We start from the raw sequence: 22,692 nt of genomic DNA on the forward strand, positions 1-22,692 counted from the left end.
ATTACTATTGCTTTGGAACAGATGGTTAGATAGGTGACAGTATTTTGCAGTGTGCTAATGTGTCTGTAGCATCCCTGTGCAGACTTCTGCCCAGTATTATTCATTTGAAACAGGAAGTAGATAGGTGTTGTTGGAATCTTCAGAATAGTTAAAAGGCCAGTACCTGAGGACCTGAGGGATCTACAGGGTATATACCTTAAAAGCATGTCTGACATGCAGTGGTGTGCGTGACCATAGAGTGATTTCTAAACTAATACAATTATCTTAAAATAAATTATAAAACGAACAGGTTATTAGTGCAGAGACTTTTATGATATGTGCTCTCCATCTGACTCGTGCTGCTGCATTCTGTATCATTTGCCAATAGCTTTCTTTGGTCGACCAGACAGGAGAGTGTTACAGTAATCAAGGCTGCTAGTAATACAAGCATGCATTCGTCTCTCAGTGTCAGCCTGGGAGAGGAAAGGTTGCATCTTTACAGCTGTGTTCTGTAAAGGTCCATGTAATATTCAACCTTTTTAAAAGCTTCCTAAAGGTTGTAATGACTATCTTTAATCGGTAGAGATCAGGGAACGAGATCCCTTGAAATAAATATTTCATTTACAAACGCTGTTTTGGTTCGGAAAACACGCTTTTTAAAATGGAGTGTCCTACCTGGACACTCGGTTTGCATATAAACATGTTGTTACTGCCAGGGGTGTTATAGGGGAGTGGACTCACCTTTCTGTCTCTGGGGGCTGCCTCTTCCAATCGTGTGCGCATGCAGAAACACAACAGCTAATGTCCAACACTGCAAGTTCATTTCGGGGGGTTATATTATTATAAGGGAGGATGTTGTCGTTTGGACAACTTCAGACAGAATTTCTCCACGATGGCAGATTTCCGACAAACTTACTTACTCTTCTTTAAGTGATACAAATATGTTTTAGTCACATTCTTGATATGGGTTTCAAAATTAAGATCTGAGTCAATGGTGACACCTCTGTTTTTTGCCTGGTGCTTAGTGTTACTGTAAGTAGAAATGTCTTTAAGTATGCAGACAGTTTCTCTCTTTCGGTTTTTGCTCGAATGACTAGTTCTGTGACATCCATATGTCTGCAATGCATTTCACCAGGAAATCAATCAAACTGTTTGACTGGTGCTACAGAGTCGATAGTTGCCCTTAGTTTGGTGTTGAAGCTGGTTAATAAATCATTATCACAGGAGGAAGCTGTTGATGGTGTACTATTCATATTCATCATCATGAATCTCATCTTCTCAGCGACATGGCTAGATAAATAATAGAGGATGCAACAGGAGTAAGACCCTTTGTAATCACTAGGTCCAGGGTGTGGCAGTGGTTATGGGTGAGCCCAGTAACTCGCTTAATAAAGTCCGTAGAATTCAAATCAAATCCATGGCTGTCTCATTGTCCACATGTAGGTTAAAATCACCAATGATAATAATCTTAGCATAATTTGAATGAAAGGTAGATGGGCCTTGGATGAAACCGTGATCTTTACATTTCTCATCCTTGTCATCAGGTGTCTTTATCACTCATTACTGTGCAACAGGAGGCTGATGGAGGTAGAAATGGGAGGACAGCTCATTGTAATTAGAGCTTGACAGATATATCTGATATTGGCCTTAAAGAAATATCTGGAGAGTTATTCACCATGTTATATATAATATAGAGGAAACTGGACAGCACTTATTATGGATCATTTAACACAATTACACATGACACAACTGTGTTAACAGAGACACAATACGTCCTGCTCCTGTACATGTTTGTATATACTGTACATTTTCCCCTATGTCTGCTAAGGGCTTCACTGCTTTTTCCACTGTTTATGTGGCACATAGGATATTTATATGTAATTGGCCACTTACGTAAATGGGCGATTCTTAGACTACGGGCACTTTCATGTCCTTTGATCATATTTTATAAAAAAAGAAAAAAGAATTGGGAATATTCACACTTTCATAGTTATCTTTACAATGAAAGTACTTTAGGAACTTTTTACCGGTAGTCTATGATGATTTTTTCACCTTTTTCAACATCGTTATAGATGCAAATATTGCTGTTTTGTTTTATCTATTTTTTTTTTAAATGTGACTGAATAAAGTATCAGTAAAATAATCAAAACATAATTGGGGTATTTAAGGTCAAACAACTATTTATGTGATTTTATATACAAAATGTAGTTGTCCCACAGTATTGCCATCATTTCCACCACAACACTGTAATGTCCCTTTAAAAGGTTTGTGTGAAAGATGGTTTGGGTAGTTTCTATGGAGATGAACAGTTACATCACAGCACATGTCTGATATGGAGGATATTTTGGATTTCTTCACCAACTTTTGAAGAAAACTCAAGGTAAATATTGCTTGAAATGAAAATATTTTTATTGTATGTCATTTCCAAACATGACGTAACATCAATTGAGTTTGTAAATAAATCGATTTTTTAACGTACATAGATGTATTTTGCATGCATGAAATGCTAGGTACCAATTCATAGCTAATCTGTGATGCTAGCTTGGATTTTTTTACAAAATACTGTAAGATTGTCATTTCCACCTCCGTCATTTCCAACACATTACCTTCTTGGGTGGAAATGACAAAGGTGAGGTGGAAATTACATTTATGCTTACAAGGTGCAATTCATAGATTGTGAGGCTACATATGTGTAATTTATTTATTAAAATGTACAATGTTAATGTTTTATTCAAATGCATATTTGTTGAAATGCATTTTCATCTATTTTTAAGATGCCACGGACCTCTACTGCAGAAAGGTCTCAGGCCTATAGGGACAGAATAAAAGAGGACCCTGTCAAATATGAAGAGCGACTGAAAAGAGACAGGGAGAGATACCTGAGGAAAAAAGAAAGAGGGGTTGACCCAGAAATGACCCAGAAATGACCCAGTCATTTCCACCACCTCATACCTTTTTTTAAAAATAGTTACAAAATTCTAATCACTCATTAAAAACTTCTGCATAGTTTATGGGATAATGTTCCACTTAATGTAATAACACAAGTAGTTATTTCCTGAAATGTATCTAACCAATCCAATATTATATTTCAGGTTGTGGTTGATGTAAGCTTTGTGTTTGGTCCTCATCTCAATTAATTTACCTAATCCACAAATGTATGGTAATTGCAATATAGGTATAAACTGGTAAAACTATGTGTGAAAGTGGTCTTACACTGTTGAGAAATTATGTATATCATACTTTTTTAAAATAATAATCAAATGTTTACATGTGATGGAAATTACATTTGTTCAATGCGGGTCGGACAATATGTAAAAAAACACCAATTTGTCTTGTAATGTTAATGCGTTCTCTTATGGATCATGAAACTAGACTAGTTATATTAACCTGTTAGACTGTGACAATTTAGATTTGAACATTTTTTTTCCCCTCAAGTTCACAAGGCCAAAAGTGCCTGTAGTTGAAGAATCGCCCAAATGTGTTATTTTATATGTATGCACTTTATCTTGCATGTTTACAGACTCCCCCCATTCAATTTCACGCATTTCTATTTGGAGTATAAAAGGCACTAGATCACCTGCGGGTATATAAGCTGTGGCTTGCGCTGCGTTCTTCAGTTGGCAGTTAATACCTGAACCAGTAAAGACTGAGGACCAGACGACTCACTAGTGTGTTTTCCATTTATTCTTAAGCATAAGCATTAATACAGTTTGTCATTAATGTAGGCTTTCTATTTAGTGTACCGTTAGGCATAGTAGCATATGAAGTTTGTAGTTTGTTAGCGGTAATTGCGCTAGCTTGGTATCCTAAACGAGGACGAGTTAGCACTAGCTTGCCGTTTACGATGAGTGGTTGTTGTCAAATGACACCTGACAAAACATGTCGAAGGGAGTCTGGTGTAACGTTTGCCTGACTCCACTGATACAGATGTATGTGTAGGATTTAATGTTAGAGTGTTTTGTAGTTTACATTTTCTTTGTTTTTCTTCGTTTTCTCCTAACGGTTAAGAGAAGGTAGACGGTTAGAGCCAGAGCCCGAACCGCTGATGAACAGCGCTGTAGTTTACCGTTGCCAAGGCAACCAGGCAGCTCACAGGTTGTACCATATTTCAAAATCATTATTTTGATATAATACTGAAATGTTGATATTATATTGTTATTGTTTTACATTGTAATTTGTATTGTTCCAACTAAGTTCAGTTGGCAGTTAATACCTGAACCACGAGTATGTTTTCCATTTATCCCCCCCCTATACTAACCCTAACCCCAACCCCACCCAGAGACCTCTTCATCCCCGCTACCCCCCTTGTACAAGTTCTCTCCTGCTAATACAAATAAAATGAAATAGCCGACTGCCTATGGCCCCTGGTGTGAGCATTGATTACTTTGTCTTATGATGACTGTTGGATAGATGATTCAATTACTTAAACAAATGTATTGTTGTAAGTCGCTTTGGATAAAGGTGTCTGCTAAATGCCATGAATGTAAATGTAAATTACAATGGAGGGCCATGTCCAGAAACGACCCCGAGCCCCTACCACTGATCTATATACCTATATCTATGTCTGTGTTTTGTCTATTAATTAATAATATGATGATGATTAATCCCAACGACGTATATTTTCCAAGAAACAACATGAGCATATCTGTAATCAAATAAATATCTCCTGCGTCATAATGCTGTTGTCTTGATGACGCTGCTAGCAATGACGTAAATTTATGTAAAAGTCACTTTGGTCACTTGAACCTCCAGTTGTTGTCAAATAGCCTTTGCTGATTGTCATTTGTAATGTGGTACGCTCATTAGTGGAAATAGATTCAATTACATTTCAACACAATGGAGAAAAACTGGTGGGACCCGCCGCAGGTAAGTTTGCCTTGCTCTATTTTAGTTTAAATAAACGGGAATACTTTACATTAAATTGCCCCAATACTTGGGCCAAATGTCCAAGGACGTAGGATGTATCTTTCGAGAGGGGGTGCTGCCTAAATGTTGTGTAAAGGGCTGTGCCATGGCTGCTGGTGGGCCGGTCGATCTGTGGGCTGCGGGGCCGGTGAGCGACACGATGTGTGGGCTTCGCGCAGATCCCCCCTACCTTAATCGAATAAGCACTAGGCCGACAAGCTCCTGTATATTTTCAGCCTACCTCAAGTCCGTGAACTGCCTTCAAGTAAACGCAAAGCTGTAAGAAGCAGGGCTGAAAATTAATCAAATCAAGCTCTATCATCCGTGGTGACAACATGTTACTGTACACTTGTTTGTATTCGTATGTTATCGTCCAGTCAAAGTAGCCTACAATTCAAAGCAACATTTCCCCCACAATCAGGACCTAGACCTACTGCAAAGAAATACCCTTAATTGGCTACTCTTTGTTGTTAGATCTCTGGGAAGTAATTCATCCGACTCGGCAGACAGTTTGATCCCAACATCAAGTCAAATCGCGGTAATTTCGGTGAGCGCTTAATTCCAAAAACAGCTGTTTGTCAGTGAAAGAGCAGCGTAACAGCCTAAAAAGTGAAACGGGACGAGCTCGATCGTTGTTACAGAGAGAAATGTGGCTGCAAAATCAACCATTTTAAAGATCAACATTAAAACGAGACAGCTTTATAAATAACCTATAGAGGATGGACTATCGAAGAAAGATGATTGACAGAACAATATCAAAATGGTTAATTTGATGTTTTCAGGTAGGCCCTATCTAAAATATAACCAAACATAGTTGGCACTAATAGGTCTTAATCGACAGGACCTTTCCTTAAGTAAGTCGTAAGTTGACTTTGCAAAGGGCCTACAATTACTTACTGTACAGGCCTACATGATTTGCAATATAAATTGTGTCGGATATGTTGAATAAAAGGTAGATGTAGGCCTTTTTTAAAGGCAAAACTAGAGAGCCCCTTTTGGGAAATTGGGAACGCAACAGCCTATTCTTGAGAACATTGTGAGGTACCGCAATCTCTTTGCGAGGGAAGCCTGTTATCTAACGCAATCATATTTCTTGACGTTTCCCTGTCATTGTGTCTGTCATCTCCATCAGGAAGTTTCAAAGCCCTATGCTACTGTATTTGATAACTACCCACTCACCCCATTCAGGATGGCTAAACATAGACAATATGTAAAGATCACTGGAGACAATTGAATGGTTTTATACTCAGAAAAGACAAATACATTCATAGAGACATTCTCGAGACTGCACCTGTAGTGTGTTCACTGTATGTCCACAGGAGTGTAAAGAGGATCAGGCTGCCCTGATGATGGAGGCAGCAGGACCGGCAGCTTTCGCAGCCTACACCCCACTCCCACAGAGGACATCAAGACGGGCCAGGCACACGAGAGAGAGGGCCAGAGTGGCTAAAGAAAGAAAGGAAGAGAAGGAGGGTTGGAGGAGGGAGATGGAGGAGAGAGCGGAAGAGGTGGAGGGAGCCCAAAACCTTCTGCATAAGGTGAAGGAGCACACCGATGCAGAGAAGGAGAGGCTGAAGGAGGAGAGAGAGAGGGTGGACAAGGACAGAGAAATGGTGGACAAGGACAGAGAAATGGTGGAGAGGAAGAGGAAGATAGTCAACCATCTTAAAGATAATATGGAGAGGAAGAGGAAAGTGTTGGATAGAGACACTGAGAAAGTGAATGAATGCAATGCAATACTCAGTCGCATTCAAAAGACGCAGGAAAATAACAAAAAGGATTTGGAGGAGAGGATTGTCCAGTTGGAAATAAAGGCGAAAGAGGTGGAGGAGGTGGAGAAAGTGACAAAGGAGATGGAGGAGACTTTCCAGAGGGAGATGGAAAAAACAAGAAATGAGATGAAGAGGAGAGAGAAGGAGGTGGAGGAGAGAGAGAGGGTGGTGCAGGAGAGAGAGAAGGAGGTAAAGAAGAGCGAAGAGAGATTAAAGATGAGTGAGAAGGAGACCGAAACAATGGAGGTGATGAAGAGAAGGGTAGAAGAGGTTGACAGAGAGATGGAGAGAATCCTAGAGGAGAAAGAAATGGAGGTGAAACAAGTGAAAGAGAGGATGGAGGTGATGAAATGGGCAGAGGAGGAGAGAGAAAAAGACAGGAATGAGAAGAAGAAAGAAAAGGATATTGAATGGATGAGAAAGGAGTTGGAGGTGATGAAGAGAGTAGAGGAGGTGGAGAGAGAGAAGGAGAAAATCCTGGAGGAGAAAGAATGCGACGTTAAACGTGTGAGAGAAGAGATGGATGTGATGATAAAGAATATGGTGGAAAGGAGGGAGAGGGAAGTGAAAGAGGAGATGAGGATGAAGACAGAGATGGAGAGAGAGAGGGAGAAGATTGAAAAGGAGAAAGAAAAGGTTATTGAATGGATGAGAAAGGAGATGGAGGCGGGTATGAAGAGAGAAGAAGAGATGGAGAGAGAGATGGAGAGAATCCTGGAGGAGAAAGAAAGGGAGGTGAAACAAGTGAAAGAGAGGATGGAGGTGATGAAATGGGCAGAGGAGGAGAGAGAGAGAAACAGGAGTGAGAAGGAGAAAGAAAAGGATTTTGAATGGATGAGAAAGGAGTTGGAGGCGATGAAGAGAGTCGAAGAGATGGAGAGAGAGATGGAGAGAATCCTGGAGGAGAAAGAATGTGACGTTAAACACGTGAGAGAAGAGATGGATGTGATAAAGAATATGTTGGAAAGGAGGGAGAGTGAAGTGGAAGAGGAGATGAGAAAGATTACAGAAGATGTCGTGAAGTGGATGAAGACAGAGATGGAGAGGGAGAAGGAGAAGATTGAGAAGGAGAAAGAAAACGATATTGAATGGATGAGAAAGGAGATGGAGGCGGGTATGAAGACAGTAGAAGAGATGGAGAGAATCCTGGAGGAGAAAGAAATGGAGGTGAAACAAGTGAAAGAGAGGATGGAGGTGATGAAATGGGCAGAGGAGGAGAGAGAGAGAGACAGGAGTGAGAAGGAGAAAGAAAAGGATTTTGAATGGATGAGAAAGGAGTTGGAGGCGATGAAGAGAGTAGAGGAGGCCGAGAAAGAGATGGAGAGAATACTGGAGGAGAAAGAAATGGAGGTGAAACAAGTGAAAGAGAGGATGGAGGTGATGAAATGGGCAGAGGAGGAGAGACAGAGAAACAGGAATGAACAGGAGAAAGAAAAGGATATTGAATGGGTGAAAAAGGAGTTGGAGGCAATGAAGAGAGTAGAAGTGGTCGAGAAAGAGATGGAGAAAATCCTGAAGGAGAAAGAAGATGACGTTAAACACATGAGAGAAGAGATGGATGGGATGATAAATAATATGGTGGAAAGGAGGGAGAGGGAAGTGAAAGAGTTGATGACAAAGATTACAGAAGATGTCGTGAAGAGGATGAAGACAGAAATGGAGAGAGAGAAGGAGAAGACTGAAAAGAAAAGAGTAATGGCGGCGAACCTGGAGTTTGCCAGAGAGAGCATGGAGAGGGCTTTCCATAAAAAGAAACAAAATACAGGTATGCCCTCCATTATCTGCTTACAGTGCATTCTAAGGATGATCCTTTTGGCTTCTCAAATCACCTCAAAATAATTTAGATTTTATCTATACAAATGATATGACAATTTTTCTCTTTCAGATATTTCAACACAGAGACAATTCTGGAAATCCACAACTATCTCGAACTTACTACCACAATAACTACCCTGCATACTACCACTATAACTACACTTGCCGTTTCAATTCTCTTTCATTAAAGTCATATTCAAAGGCAAACTGTGTGTCATGTTTGAAATGCTGTATTTTACAAGTTGCATAGCTGTAAACTATGTTGAGTGATGATGAGTTTAGGAAGAAAAGGTATGTAAAAAATGAATATCATTGGATTTCATCTGTATATGAAGCAGTTCTTTTAAAACTCCCATTTTACCTCACATCATTGCTTTTATGGCGACTTAGTGGCGATCAAACTTGCAGCTTGTTACTATTTAATGTGCTACAAGTGATTACAGAATTGAGAAGAACTTTTTAGCTGCTGTGCTCCTCAGATATGGAATGATCTTCAGGATAGACTGAGGTTGGAGCACTTGGTCCCTTACACTTGTACCATCATCTGCTTTTTAGTGGACAATATATGCAATAAATACCTTTTTTACACAAACATCTTGAATCAGAATGGGTCAGCCCTAGCCTCTTACACAAACAGGGTCACAGTCAATGGGTACAAAACTGGAGCAAACGTGTGTATACCAAGATACTGTACCTCGACTCCTTTCCATTCCAAAAGAAATGTGTCCCTTTCCCTTCACTCAAATGTTGTGGATGACATGTACATAAAGCTACACACTGGTGCAGGTGTGATGTTATGAGAGCTTTAGCATTTAGCATTTCCTGTGTCCAGGCGTTCTATTCACTTCTAATAGGACAAATGAAGGTACACTTGCCTCATAAGGCTCATTCTTGTTTCATTTGTCCTATTAGCTCCTACTGACCTCACTTTACACAGACACAAAGGAGGAGAGACTCAGACTCATTAGAAGTTTATTACTGGATCAGTTTACAAAACAAAACAAAACTGCATGGAGCGTACAGTACAGCAGAGCTTGGAGTACCAGACATGAACACACACCTCACATGCACACACACATCGGAGCTGTCACAGTGGTATACCTTGGATCACACACAGACACACACACACACACACACACACACACACACACACACACACACACACACACACACACACACACACACTCACTCTCTCTCAGGGCTGCATGCGGATAGCTCCATCCAGTTTGATGACCTCTCCATTGATCATGGGGTTCTCAGCCAGTGATGTCACCAGGTGGGCAAACTCTGCAGGGTCTCCCAGGCGCGAGGGGAAAAGCACTTGGCGGGCCAGGAATGAACGCACCTTCTCAGGTTAACCCGCCAGGAGAGGAGTGGAGAACAGAACCTAAGGAGAGGGAGAGAGAGGTTGTCTGATATGGAGAGGAAGGGGGGGGGGGGAGGAGTGTGTGAAAGAGTGCGTATGTATGTGTGTGTGTTTACTGACTGGGTGCGATGGTGACCACACGGATGTCCATGGGTGCCAGGTCTCGGGCGATGGGTAGAGTCATCCCAACAATACCCCCCTTAGAGGCTGAATACGCAGCCTGACCCACCTACAGAGAGAGAGAGTGAGAGTGAAGGAAGGGGCTGTTGAGACAGTGTTTGTGTGTGTGTGTGTGTGTGTGTGTGTGTGTGTGTGTGTGCGTGCGTGCATGGTTCAATGGAGGTCTTGGCGATCTGTTGGTTCTTGTGTGTGATTGGCTGACGGTACTGCAGCATGTTGACCTCTTCCTCACTGCAGGGTCTACTACAGTTGGAGCAGTCAGAGAGCACAGCCTGGGCCCCTGCAACCAAACATACACCCTGAAATATGGTTTGGACAAAGGATCCCAATGTCAAGATAATATTGCTGTAGGGAAGCTACTCTATGACACAATACCATGTGGAAATGTCAATGATTTTCTAAAGATGAGTGGATAGTGGATAGTGGATAGTGGATAGTGGATAGTGGATAGTGCCTGGTGGGGTCGCAGACTTCAGGCAGATTGTTGACCTAATACGAAACATTAGTACTTTATTTGGACATTATATGATACTTTTGAAGCCCTGAAATAGTGGGAGTATGTTTACAAATGTTTTTTTAAAAACCCATTGAATTAAAGTTGAGAATCTCTACTTTGACCCCATAATATTTGTTTGATTTCAAATCCAAGTGTAGAGCTAAAAGAACAGAAAATGCTTCCTCTTTCCAATACTTATGAAGAGCACTGTATTCATGTTAATCAGTTGCTTCATTACTGTAATATGTGATGTGTTTTGAACTAGTATTTTGAAATACTGTTTTTAGGAGCCAATGATATAAAACAAGTGCATACATGTAAAGAACATAACACATTTTTAGAGGAGTTCAAATATGTAAAATTCAGTATTACTCGAAAGAAAATATTTGCCCAAAAATATTTGCCCCATAGTCCTTCTTGATTCAATGGGTCTGCAAACTATTAAAACCCGATAGGGATCAAACAGGCAGCAACTATTAGCAGGATGTTAAGATAAAGGCCGACAATAACATCACTGAGTGTTGCCCTCTGCGCAGGGATCCTTTCAATCATTCACTAGCCATGGCTTCAACTTCACCTCTCACATACTCTTTCGCCTGTGTTTCATGATCTGAAACACAGGTGTCATGATGGGATAAAATAATCACTTCAGCAGACGTGTCCGGGGTTACTCAGAAGAAGCGATTGAACCTGTAAAGATGGGTTACCTTCCGTACTTCTCCACCGAGACATGGACTCTCCTTGCCTTACTCATCACTCTGATCGTAGTGTAAGAAGTTTTAATAAAAAATATTATTTGTTAGTTAGTTAGTTGTAATAATACATACAAATGATAGTATTGATAATTACAGTTATCTAACAAGTTTCAATGATACCTATGACTTGATCGTTTTGCTTTTGTTTCAAGTCAGATTGTTGATTTATATTTGTTCTGACCAGGTATGGATACTGGCCATATGGAATATTAAAAAAACTAGGCATTCCTTGTCTCAAACCCATCCCTTTCCTCGGGACGATGATGGGATATAAGAAGGTTTGTAGAGATTAAGCCCATAAACAACAACATTGTAGACTCATCCATGATGTGTGTTGTTGTGGTGAAAGCCATGGGAGCTGAATATGAATTGTTTTACCCAGAAAAATGGGCAATAAAGCTTTTGAACGAAAACGAAAAGAGAGGAGTGGGAGCCGGTCTGTAGTGGAAAAGGGCCATCATAAACTAAGCCACAATTCAGGTTTATGACAAGCATTTATGAACTGGCTATTTCTTTGTTTTGTTTTTTGTTCCCAGGGTGGTTTCACCAATTTTGACACAGAGAGCTTCCAGAAATATGGGAAACTGTGGGGCTGAGTCTGCTAAACTGATCCTGGTTATTGTTAACTATGATGGATATATGTATCTCTCAGTGTCTACAGTATACACTCTTAAACCAGGCGGACACCGTGCGATTTTCACAAACACAGACGATCCAACCGACGAAATGGTCTCGTACACCAAGACAAATGATCTGTCTTGATGCAATGTACACTGCCCAAGCAACAATTTCATGCTTCCACATTAATAATTTGAATCTGTTATTGAGCGATTTAAGTTTTAAGCTTTTAAGTATTCTGTAGTATGGTCCCTGTGGGGGGACATGCAGCGTTCGGCCTGTAGAGGGAGCTACAGGACCGTGGCCAGGGTGACGTCGGCGAGGCTCCGTTGCACACCTGTTGCAAATGAAGCCTCGTTGACTAGATGGTTTAAGATGTGTGTGCCTCGGCGTTCGAGGGAGAAGGAGGGCGAATGATCCGGAAGTCCGTACACGAAGATAGTCGGAATTGGCATAAATGGCTAGATCCCCTGTTGTTTGCGGTACGGGAAGTCCCCCAAGCTTCCACCGGGTTTTCCCCGTTTGAATTACTCTACGGGCGTAAGCCTCGGGGTGTCCTAGACCTTCTTAAAGAAAATTGGGAGGAAGGGTGAGATTCAATACGTCCTGGACTTGCGCACAAAGCTCCACGCCCTAGGGGTTATCTCACGCGAGCATTTGCTGCAAGCCCTGGAGCGTCAAAAGTGACTGTACGACAGGGGAACTAACCTGCGAGAATTTACAGGTGTGGTCACACGTCGCATGGGGGACGTGGATTACGAGGTAGTACGCTCGGACCGGGGGGATAGCTTGCAGGTGTAACACGTAAATCTCCTAAAAAAATGGAACGACGTGGTCACTGTTGCTCTGGCTACAATAATTCCAGAGAGAGATGAGTTCGGTCCGGAAGTCCCAAAATCAAAAGTTAGCACTCCGGTCGGTATTGATAACCATCTCTCTGCTAGCCAGGCCACGGACGTTGCAGATTTGCAAGCTAAGTTCGCGGACGTGTTCTCTCCCTTGCCCGGTCGGACTACGCTTATCGACCACCACATAGAAACGCAGCCGGGTTTAATGGTGCGCACGCGTCCCTATAGGTTGCCGGTACACAAACGAGACATTGTGTGCAGGGAATTGGAAGCCATGCTGGAGCTGGGTGTGGTCGAGGAGTCCCGCAGTGACTGGTGTAGCCCCATCGTGCTTGTCAACAAGCCGGATGGGGCTATACGGTTCTGTGTGGATTATAGACGGGTTAATGCGGTCTCCAAGTTCGATGCCTACCCGATGCCCCGGGTTGACGAGCTCTTGGACCGGCTTGGCACGGCCAAGTATTTCACGACGTTGGATTTCACGAAGGGATACTGGCAGATTCCACTCTCGCCGGTATCCCGGGAGAAAACTGCATTCTCCACTCCGCTCGGGCTATTCCAGTTCACGGTGCTCCCTTTCGGGTTTTTCGGAGCCCCAGCCACTTTTCAGCGCCTCATGGACCCTGAGGTCCCTGAGGGAGGCGGGGCTGACGGCCAACCCGAAGAAGTGCTTGATCGGGCGGAAGGAGATCCGGTATCTGGGGTACCACTTGGGTCGGGGGGAGGTGCGGCCACAGATTGAAAAGACTGCGGCCATCGCAGCCACTCCGCGGCCCAAGACAAAGAAGGAGGTGAGGGCCTTCCTGGGGCTGGCTGGCTATTACCGGCAGTTCGTGCCGGGGTTTTCAGAGCTGGCCAGTCCCTTGACGGACCTCACCCGGAAGGGTGCCCCGGATCCGGTCCAATGGTCGGGCCAGTGCCAGGGGTCGTTCGAGGCCCTTAAGGGAGCTCTTTGTGGAGAAACGGTCCTGTATGCGCCTGATTTTAACCTCCCTTTCTCCCTACAGACGGACGCGTCGGATAGAGGCCTGGGAGCAGTGCTGACCCAGCGGGTGGAGGGGGCTGACCGGCCGGTGCTGTACCTGAGCCGCAAACTATCGGAGAGGGAGGGCCGGTACAGCACGGTGGAGAAGGAGTGCCTGGCCATCAAGTGGGCGGTCGGCGCCCTCCACTACTATCTGCTGGGTCGCGCTTTCACCCTCTACTCCGACCATGCTCCCCTCCAGTGGCTCCACCGGTGGTATCTCGCGTTGCAGCCCTTCAACTTTTCGGTCGTGCACAGACCGGGGGCGCAGATGGTCGTGGCAGACTTCCTCTCCCGTGCAGGGGGGGGGGGGAGTAGGTTGTCAGCCGTTGTGTCCCCGGCCTGTGTCGGGTGGTGGGGGTATGTGGGGGGACATGCAGCGTTCGGCCTGTAGAGGGAGCTACAGGACCGTGGCCAGGGTGACGTCGGCGAGGCTCCGTTGCACACCTGTTGCAAATGAAGCCTCGTTGACTAGATGGTTTAAGATGTGTGTGCCTCGGCGTTCGAGGGAGAAGGAGGGCGACTGGAAAGTCGCCGAGTGGCGTTGTGTTACGAACATTGAAATTATTACGAACATTGGAATTATTACTAACATTTTATGAAAATAAACGGGATACTCCCAGAAAACAGTACCTCGACTCCGCCTCTGTGTCACGGACTTGTTACAGTCCCAAACACAACTTGTGCGTTGCCAATGTTTGACAACATCCTGGATTCTCATTGGTTGAGGCTCCTATATTGCCTCTGAGCACGTCTCAAACTGCATGAATAAAGAGGAGCCACGACACGTCAGAATTCAAATCGGAAGTGATTGTGTCTTCCCTCCATGTCATTGAAAGGGCAAAAATGTAATTAAAAAAATAAAGAAAAAAAGGGTTCTAAAAGGATTCTTTGGTTGAATAACTCTTATGGGTTCCATTTGCAGTGCCCTGCATAAGTAATGGGACAAGCATTTTTTCTTCTTTTGCATTATGCAAATGTCCAAATTAAGCACTCATGTTTAGTATTTGGTCCCCAATCCTTTGTATGCAAAAGTGCAAAAGTCTGTGACCCATTGACCCAACCAGACGCTGGGTATCTTCTCTGGTAATGCTCTGCCAGACCTATATTGTAGCGATTGTTGTTTGTTTTTTTAGGATGTTTTGTCCTCCTCTTCAGCAAATTAAATGCATGTTCTATAGGATTCTATAGGATTCACTTTTTGGCCCTGAATAATTTCCTAGTTGCTATGGCAGTATGTTTTGGGTCATTGTCCTGCTGTATGGTGAAATGCCGTCCAATGAGTTTGGAGCAATTAACTTGTACTTGGACTGACAAGATGTTTCTGAACACTTCCGAATTCATCCTCATCAAAGGAGACGTGAGCCAGTTCCAGTGGAAGCCATACATGCCCAAGGCATAACACCCCCTCCCCCATATTTCACAGATGATGTGGTATGCTGTGAATATTGGGCAGTTCCTTTTTTTCTCCACACTTTCTCCGGTACATGTTTTTCCAGAACTCTGCAGGCTCTTTTAGGTACTTTTTAGCAAACCGTAACCTGGCCAGCCTGTTTTTGTGGCTGAGTAGTGGTTTGCACCTTGCAGTGTAGCCTCTGTAGTTCTGCTGGTGAAGTCTTCTGCGGATGGTAGTCTCTGACTCATTGACGCCTACCTCCTGGAGAGTGTTCCTAATCTATGGGGCAGTTTTTATTTTATTTTATTTTTTATTATGGTGAGCATTCTTTGGTTATCCACTGGAAGTCTTCCTTGCCATTTGCGATTTCTTAGCTCACCAGTGCTTTCTTTCCTTTTAATGAAGTTCCAAACTGTTGATGTTGGTAGGTTTAAGGTTTTAATGTTTCATTTTTTTCTGATATTTCAGCATCATAATGGCTTCCCTGACTTTCAATAACATCTCTTTGGTCCTCATGTTGACAAGACACCAATAGCAGACTGCACAAATTATGTGACGGAACACACCTGTCAAGCCAATTGTCCCATCACTTTTGTGTAGCCTAAAATAGCGGGATTATGCATAAAAGTGTTGTAATTTCTGAATGATAAACCAATATGTACACAAATAACATCAAATAAAAGATGAGAATCTCTACGTTCTCATTTCAACTCCAAAAAGAAGAAAAAATGCTTCACTGTCCCATTACTTTCGCACGGTACTGTATAACCTTCTGTGGAAAAGGGTTCTACATGGAACCCAAAAGGTTTCTTCAAAGGGAGAGTGGAAGAAGAACCCTTTTTGGTTCTAGGTAGCACTTTTTTTCTAAGAGTGCAGGATCTGTGATGGGTCTGTCTGTCTCTATCTACGGTATATTCGCTTGAATGCCACAGCCTATTTGAGTATTGTTGCTGACCATGTGCATCCCTTCATGGCCACAATTGACCCATCTTCTAATGGTTACTTCCAGCATGATAATGCACCATGTCACAAAGCAAAAGTTGTCTTAAACTGGTTTCATGAACATGACAATGAGTTCAGTGTTCTTCAGTGGCCTTCCCAGGATCTGAATCCAATAGAACACCTTTGGGATGTGGTAGAACAGGAGATTCACATCTTGAAAGTGAACCTGAAAAATCTGCAGGAATTGAGTGATGCAATCACGTCATCATGGACCAGAATCTCAAAGGAATGTTTCCAACATCTTGTGGAATCAATGCCACGAAGAATTGAGGCTGTTTTGAGAGCAAATGGAGGCCCTACCCAGTATTAGTATAGTGTTCCTCATAAAGTGCTCTGTGAGTGTATATCTAACTATCTTTGTTTTTGCTGGTCTGTAGGATCTATGATGGCCGTCAGCCCATCCTGTGTATCATGGACACAGCCATGATCAAAACCATCCTCATCAAGGAATGCTACTCCCTTTTCACTAACAGGAGGGTAATATGCTACATTGAAGTGGTTGTATGGGGAAAAAAACATAAGGGCTCCTTAAATAGATAATATCATTGTTATGATAGCATTATTAATATTAGGTTAATCTTGCAGTATATAATAATTATTATTTTTCTAGAATATCTATCTCAACGGGCCTCTGTATGACGCCGTGTTTATCGCTGAGGATGATGCATGGAGACGGATCCGCAGTGTCCTGTCTCCCTCCTTCACCAGTGGGCGGATCAAAGAGGTACAGTCCCATCTCTCCTCTCCTTCTTTCATTCATTCCTTTATACAACACAAATAAATGAATGACTAACAACTCTGACGTGTGTATGTGTGTGTGTGTGTGTGTGTGTGTGTGTGAGAGTGTGTGTGTGATTTGTACTATGTGTATAGTGTGTATTCATTGTTGTTTGTTGTTGTGTGAAGCAGCAACTTTAATGAATTAATCCAAGACAAATTTTCATCCAGGACAATAAAGTATATTTGATCTTATCTTCGATAAGTTCAGTGGTCAGATAACAGAGTATAGAATAATAGTTCATCTTTGGAGTCACTTATTCTTTGACTATATACATAATGTATCCTGTATGGATGTATATTCTCAGGCTATATAAACATTAAAATAATTCCTGTTTCAAACATGATGTTAATATATGTTTTGCACATATTAACACACTGCCAATGGTTTGCGCTCTACTCATTTGACAAACACATGGGCCCTGTCAAGAACCAACCTCTAGTTCCTAAATGCTGGACACTTGGAGATCTGAGTGGATTGGATACAGAAGTGTCTAGGGATAGAGCCTAGGAGTTGTTTCTGGACAGGGCTGTGCATTGAATAGGATTGGAGTCACGTATCATGGTATTTCCTGTTCCTGTTTGTAACCGTGGCATTTCCTGTCCGTCCAGCATTCTTCCCCTTCATGGGTCCTGTTATGGCAAACATGGAGGTATCCCTATTCCCTGCCTCGGTCACAGATTTCTTCTACGCTGTCTTTCAGAAGATCAAGTCCAATCGCGTGGCTAGCACCAGGAAGGTATGTAAATATAACTGATCAAATATACGATCTTCAGCCAGTATTGTGTAATACAATTGTAGAGATTTGGTAGCATCTGGTAGTTCTCATGTGATTTTGATCTGACGTAAGCCTGCTTCCAGAGTCGGGTAGATTTCCTGCAGCTGATGATAGACTCGCAGAAAGACAGCAACTCAAAGGGAGAGGAGCAGAGTAAAGGTGCCTGCCTTAAACACACACACACACACACACACACACACACACACACACACACACACACACACATCCACACACACACACACACACACACACTGTATACTAGCATCTAACACACACACATACAGTACCTGCCTCAAACACCTATACCTACAAACACACCGTGGAAATACTCTACTTCGTCCCTTTCTCACACCTACCACCCCATTTCTCCCATCATAATAGGATTGAGTGACCATGAGATCTTGTCCCAGGCAATGATGTTCATCTTTGCTGGCTATGAGACCACCAGTAGCTCTCTGTCCTTCCTGGCCTACAATCTGGCAACCAACCCTCACATCATGACCAAGCTGCAGGAGGAGATACACACTGTGTTTCCCAACAAGGTAACCCCTCTGCAGACTCCTATATAGTACTATTCATGTGGAACAGGAAATATGATAGTGACAGTATTTTAGAGGGTACTGATGAGTGTGTAACCCCTGTGCACTGCAGACTCCTACAGTATCTATTACTATTGCTTTGGAACAGATGGTTAGATAGGTGACAGTATTTTACAGTGTGCTAATGTGTCTGTAGCATCCCTGTGCAGACTTCTGCCCAGTATTATTCATTTGAAACAGGAAGTAGATAGGTGTTGTTGGAATCTTCAGAATAGTTAAAAGGCTAGTACCTGAGAACCTGAGGGATCTACAGGGTATATACCTTAAAAGCATGTCTGACATGCAGTGGTGTGCATGACCATAGAGTGATTTCTAAACTAATACAATTATCTTAAAATAAATTATAAAACTAACAGGTAATCAGTGCAGAGACTTGTGTGATATGTGCTCTCCATCTGACTCGTGCTGCTGCATTCTGTATCATTTGCCAATAGCTTTCTTTGGTCGACCAGACAGGAGAGTGTTACAGTAATCAAGGCTGCTAGTAATACAAGCATGCATTCGTCTCTCAGTGTCAGCCTGCGAGAGGAAAGGTTGCACCTTTACAGCTGTGTTCTGTAAAGGTCCATGTAATATTCAAGCTTTCTAAAAGCTTCCTAACGGTTGTAATGACTATCTTTAATCGGTAGCGATCAGGGAACAAGATCCCTTATAATAAATCCCTTATGAATAAATATTTCATTTACGAACGCTGTTTTGGTTCGGAAAACACGCTTTTTAAAATGCAGTGTCCTACCTGACATTCGGTTTGCATATAAACATGTTGTGAGTGCCAGGGGTGTTCTAGGGGAGTAGACTGACCTTTCTCTGGTGGCTGCCTCTCCCAATCGTGTGCGCATGTAGAAACACAACAGCTAATGTCCAACACTGCAAGTTCATTTCGGGGGGATATATTATTATTAGGGAGGATGTTGTTGTTTGGACAACTTCAGACAGAATTTCTCCACGATGGCAGATTTCCGGCAAACTTACTTACTCTTCTTTAAGTGATACAAATATGTTTTAGTCACATTCTTGATATGGGTTTCAAAATTAAGATCTGAGTCAATGGTAACACCTTGTTTTTTTGCCTGGTGCTTAGTATTACTGTAAGTAGTGTCTTTAAGTGTGCAGACAGTTTGACCAGGACAAGGACAAAGAGCATTTTGGCATCAGCATTAATTAATTAATTCTAAGGTCATTAAGAACCTAGTTAATAACTTAACAACATAGTGCTATCTCAGTGCTATGATCGGCACAAAAGCCAGATTGGAACATGTCAAAGGTACAGTTGGGAAGAAGGAGATTATTTAACAGTTTGAACACCTTTTTTTCAAGAATTATTATTTTTTTGCTTAAAAAGGGAAGGTTGGAGATTGGCCTAAAATCGCTAAGGACTGAAGAGTCTAAGTTACTTTTCTTCAGGAGGGGTTTCACCATGGTAGTTTTAGGTGCAGATGAACAGACCCCCACTTTGCTGAGCATTTCTGTATGACCACTGCAAAAGAGTTCATAGTGCTTCCATGTGGTGGAAGGTGGGGTAACAAGTCATCAAACACATCTTCAGGTCTTGCCTGAGTGATCCTCCTCACCTAATATTGTTTCTCTTATCTCAGAAGTATGTTGCAAATTCCTCACATTTGTAGGTGGAGAGCAGATCACCAGGTGTCTTGTGGGCGGGATTTATAAGGCTGTCAATCGTTGAAAAGAGCACTGTTTGAGTTGTTATGATTCATTATCAATTTTGAGAAATGATCCCGTCTGTCTTGGTGTTTTTTTATTGCCTTATTAAAAGCAGAAAGATGCTCTCGAAGAATATCAAGGTGGACCTGCAGTTTTTGTCCGCTCAGACTTTCTGCAAATTCTTTTAAATTTGGCCACAGCCTTTTTCAGTTTGACTGGTGCTACAGAGTCGATAGTTGCCCTTAGTTTGGTGTTGAAGCTGGTTGCTAAATCATTATCACAGGAGGAAGCTGTTGATGGTGTACTATTCATATTCATATTCATCATGAAATTCTCATCTGCTCAGCGACATGGCTAGATAAATAATAGAGTGAAAATATATTTTTCCCCACTTCTAATAGACTGACATGCATTCATGTTTAGCCAGGTTTCAGATAAAAACATTACAGTGCAGCTTTCGCTCTGAGATAAGATCAATAAAGGTTTTGCCAGATAGGGACCTAATATTCAAAAGCACCATGGTAATGTTCTCTGGGCTGTTCGGTGCTGCCCGGCCACAGTTAATGGAATGGATACCAAGTTATTCACATTTGAACCACCTGACAGTTTTCTTGTAGTCTGTCGACTGTGATAGGAAATAATAGACTGTACCACATTCAGTATTCCAAGCAGTCAATCCACTAAAAGCAGCCCAGTTTAGTGGCATTTTGACTTCTGATTGATCCTTGTGTACATCTATCATTTACATTGTTCAGTGGAATCTAAATGTATTTTCTTCTAACTATCAAGATAACATTATTTAGCGATTTTTTTGTTTATTCATGTATAACAAAAAAGCAAGACACTATTACACACGTACATTGAAAGTAATGGCGTTCTGTATGCGGGTGTCATGAAATTAGGCTATGCAGATTAGAATAAGTACAGTACTGTGTTCATTTCCCAAAAAAAGAACACAAAAAACTAACAGCTCTTCAGATTTGCAACGAAAAATAGTTAGTTCTGGGTTTCGGCTACGTGAACGACCAATCACTAGTGCTCATGTGAGTGTAATATCCCTGTGCAGGCTCCTATCCAGTACGAGGCTCTGATGCAGATGGACTATCTAGACAGCGTGATCAACGAGTCTCTCAGGTTGTACCCCATCGACTTGAAAGAGTCGCCAAGAAATCTGTTGAGATCAGCGGCATCACCATCCCCAAGGGTATGGTTGTCATGATACCCATCTGGACCTTGCACCGTGACCCCGATGTGTGGGAAGACCCAGAGGAGTTCAAACCAGAGAGGTAATGGGCCACATCTTAACCACAACCACAATATCAATCACAACAGCAACGATAAGAGCAGTGTTCCACAAACAACCATAAAACAAACCTAAATGCGACGACCAAACACAAACAGGTTTCTTCAACCATGTATAACCATCATATTACTGTGATTTAATTGATATGTTCTTTAACCCCTCCTCCTCTGAACTCTCCGAGTGTAGGTTCAGTAAGGAGAACAAGGAGAGCATCGACCCATACACCTACATGCTGTTCGGGTTGGGCCCACGGAACTGTATCCGTGCGATTCGCTCTGGTATTGATGAAACTGGCGATGGTGGAGATTCTACAGAGGTTCAACTTCACCGTCTGCAAAGAGACAGATGTGAGACAAAATAATGATACAATGATTGTAAATATAATTTTGTACCTATGACTTTGTTGCGTTTCTATATGTAGCAGAGGTGATTTTGGAATCACACTCTCGTGATGAGGTAGCCCTGCCTGAGACATGTAAACTGAAGTGTCGCCCTCAGACCTTGAGGATGTCCTCTTGGCTTAATAGTAGCGTTTGTGTCTTCCACATGGGAGACCCGGGTTTGAACCCCCATACTACAATTCTGTACTTGCGTACTGCATGAGTATGTACTCCCCATTTAATTTCCCAGATTGCATTTTTCAGTACTAGGCGCCAATCATCCTCAGTATAGGCTACCTACTAAATGATGGAAGTGTGAGATTTAAAAAAAAAGCTATTTGTATTTCTGCAAAACTCCCTCGAGACTTCATAGGGCCATTTTAATGTATGTCGACCCAAGAGAGGTTGTCCAGGAGTTTGAGTTTATTTGAATTTATAGTGCAATGCTACCCGAACGTAACAGTGACACTGTATTAGGTAACATTCATAGTGTAACGCTGACATCTGTTTTACTCGTTCCTTCATACTTTAACTGTGTGTCAACTCTCACCAGATACCCATTGAGATGGACCTGTTCCGCTGCCAGGAGTCCAACGACAACCAGCTCAAAACAGACAGCCAGTGATGAGGACCTGCCCTGCTGCAGGTCTCTCAGTTATTATGTTACACATAGATCTAGGATCAGCCCCAACACTGGCTACTTTCAAAAATGGGCTTAAAAAAAAAGGGCTTCGCTTTTGCCTTAAATTGAAACTAAATTGGCGCTAATAATTGCACTGTGACCCTAAAATGCACTGTGACTTTTATTCTTTTTTTATGTCTTTTATGCGTTTTTATTCTAATTTTTCTTTCATGCTCTTTCCTTTTTATCTATTTTACGTAAAGCACTTTGAATTGCCTCTGTGTATGAAATGTGCTATATAAATAAACTTGCCTTGCCTTGCCTTGCCTCGCCTCGCCTCTGGGCTCTGCTGCTACTGTATGCTGCTCTCTTTGTATCTGTCTATTAGTGGAGGTCCAGGACTCGTTGTACAGA

General features: G+C 42.3%; 3 pseudogenes across 3 annotated transcripts in view; all 3 read left to right on the forward strand.

Moving 5' to 3' along the window:
• The window catches only part of LOC310824112 (cytochrome P450 3A27-like), a 29,525-nt pseudogene extending 18,316 nt beyond the window's left edge, over window positions 1-11,209 (forward strand). Inside the window, exon 5 of the transcript in view lies at window positions 11,189-11,209. The product of the transcript in view is annotated as a cytochrome P450 3A27-like (transcript). The remainder of the gene's footprint in view (window positions 1-11,188) is intronic.
• An 11-nt stretch (window positions 11,210-11,220) lies between these two features.
• LOC310824113 (cytochrome P450 3A27-like) overlaps window positions 11,221-22,692 on the forward strand; it is a 453,840-nt pseudogene continuing 442,368 nt past the window's right edge. The window contains exon 1 of the transcript in view: window positions 11,221-11,282. The product of the transcript in view is annotated as a cytochrome P450 3A27-like (transcript). The remainder of the gene's footprint in view (window positions 11,283-22,692) is intronic.
• LOC310823668 (cytochrome P450 3A27-like) overlaps window positions 12,300-22,692 on the forward strand; it is a 196,944-nt pseudogene continuing 186,551 nt past the window's right edge. The window contains exons 1-4 of the transcript in view: window positions 12,300-12,327; window positions 18,094-18,254; window positions 21,040-21,259; window positions 21,463-21,623. The product of the transcript in view is annotated as a cytochrome P450 3A27-like (transcript). The remainder of the gene's footprint in view (window positions 12,328-18,093; window positions 18,255-21,039; window positions 21,260-21,462; window positions 21,624-22,692) is intronic.

Source organism: Argentina silus, assembly GCF_951799395.1.
Source record: "Argentina silus genome assembly, chromosome: Y".
Classification (NCBI taxonomy): domain Eukaryota; kingdom Metazoa; phylum Chordata; class Actinopteri; order Argentiniformes; family Argentinidae; genus Argentina; species Argentina silus.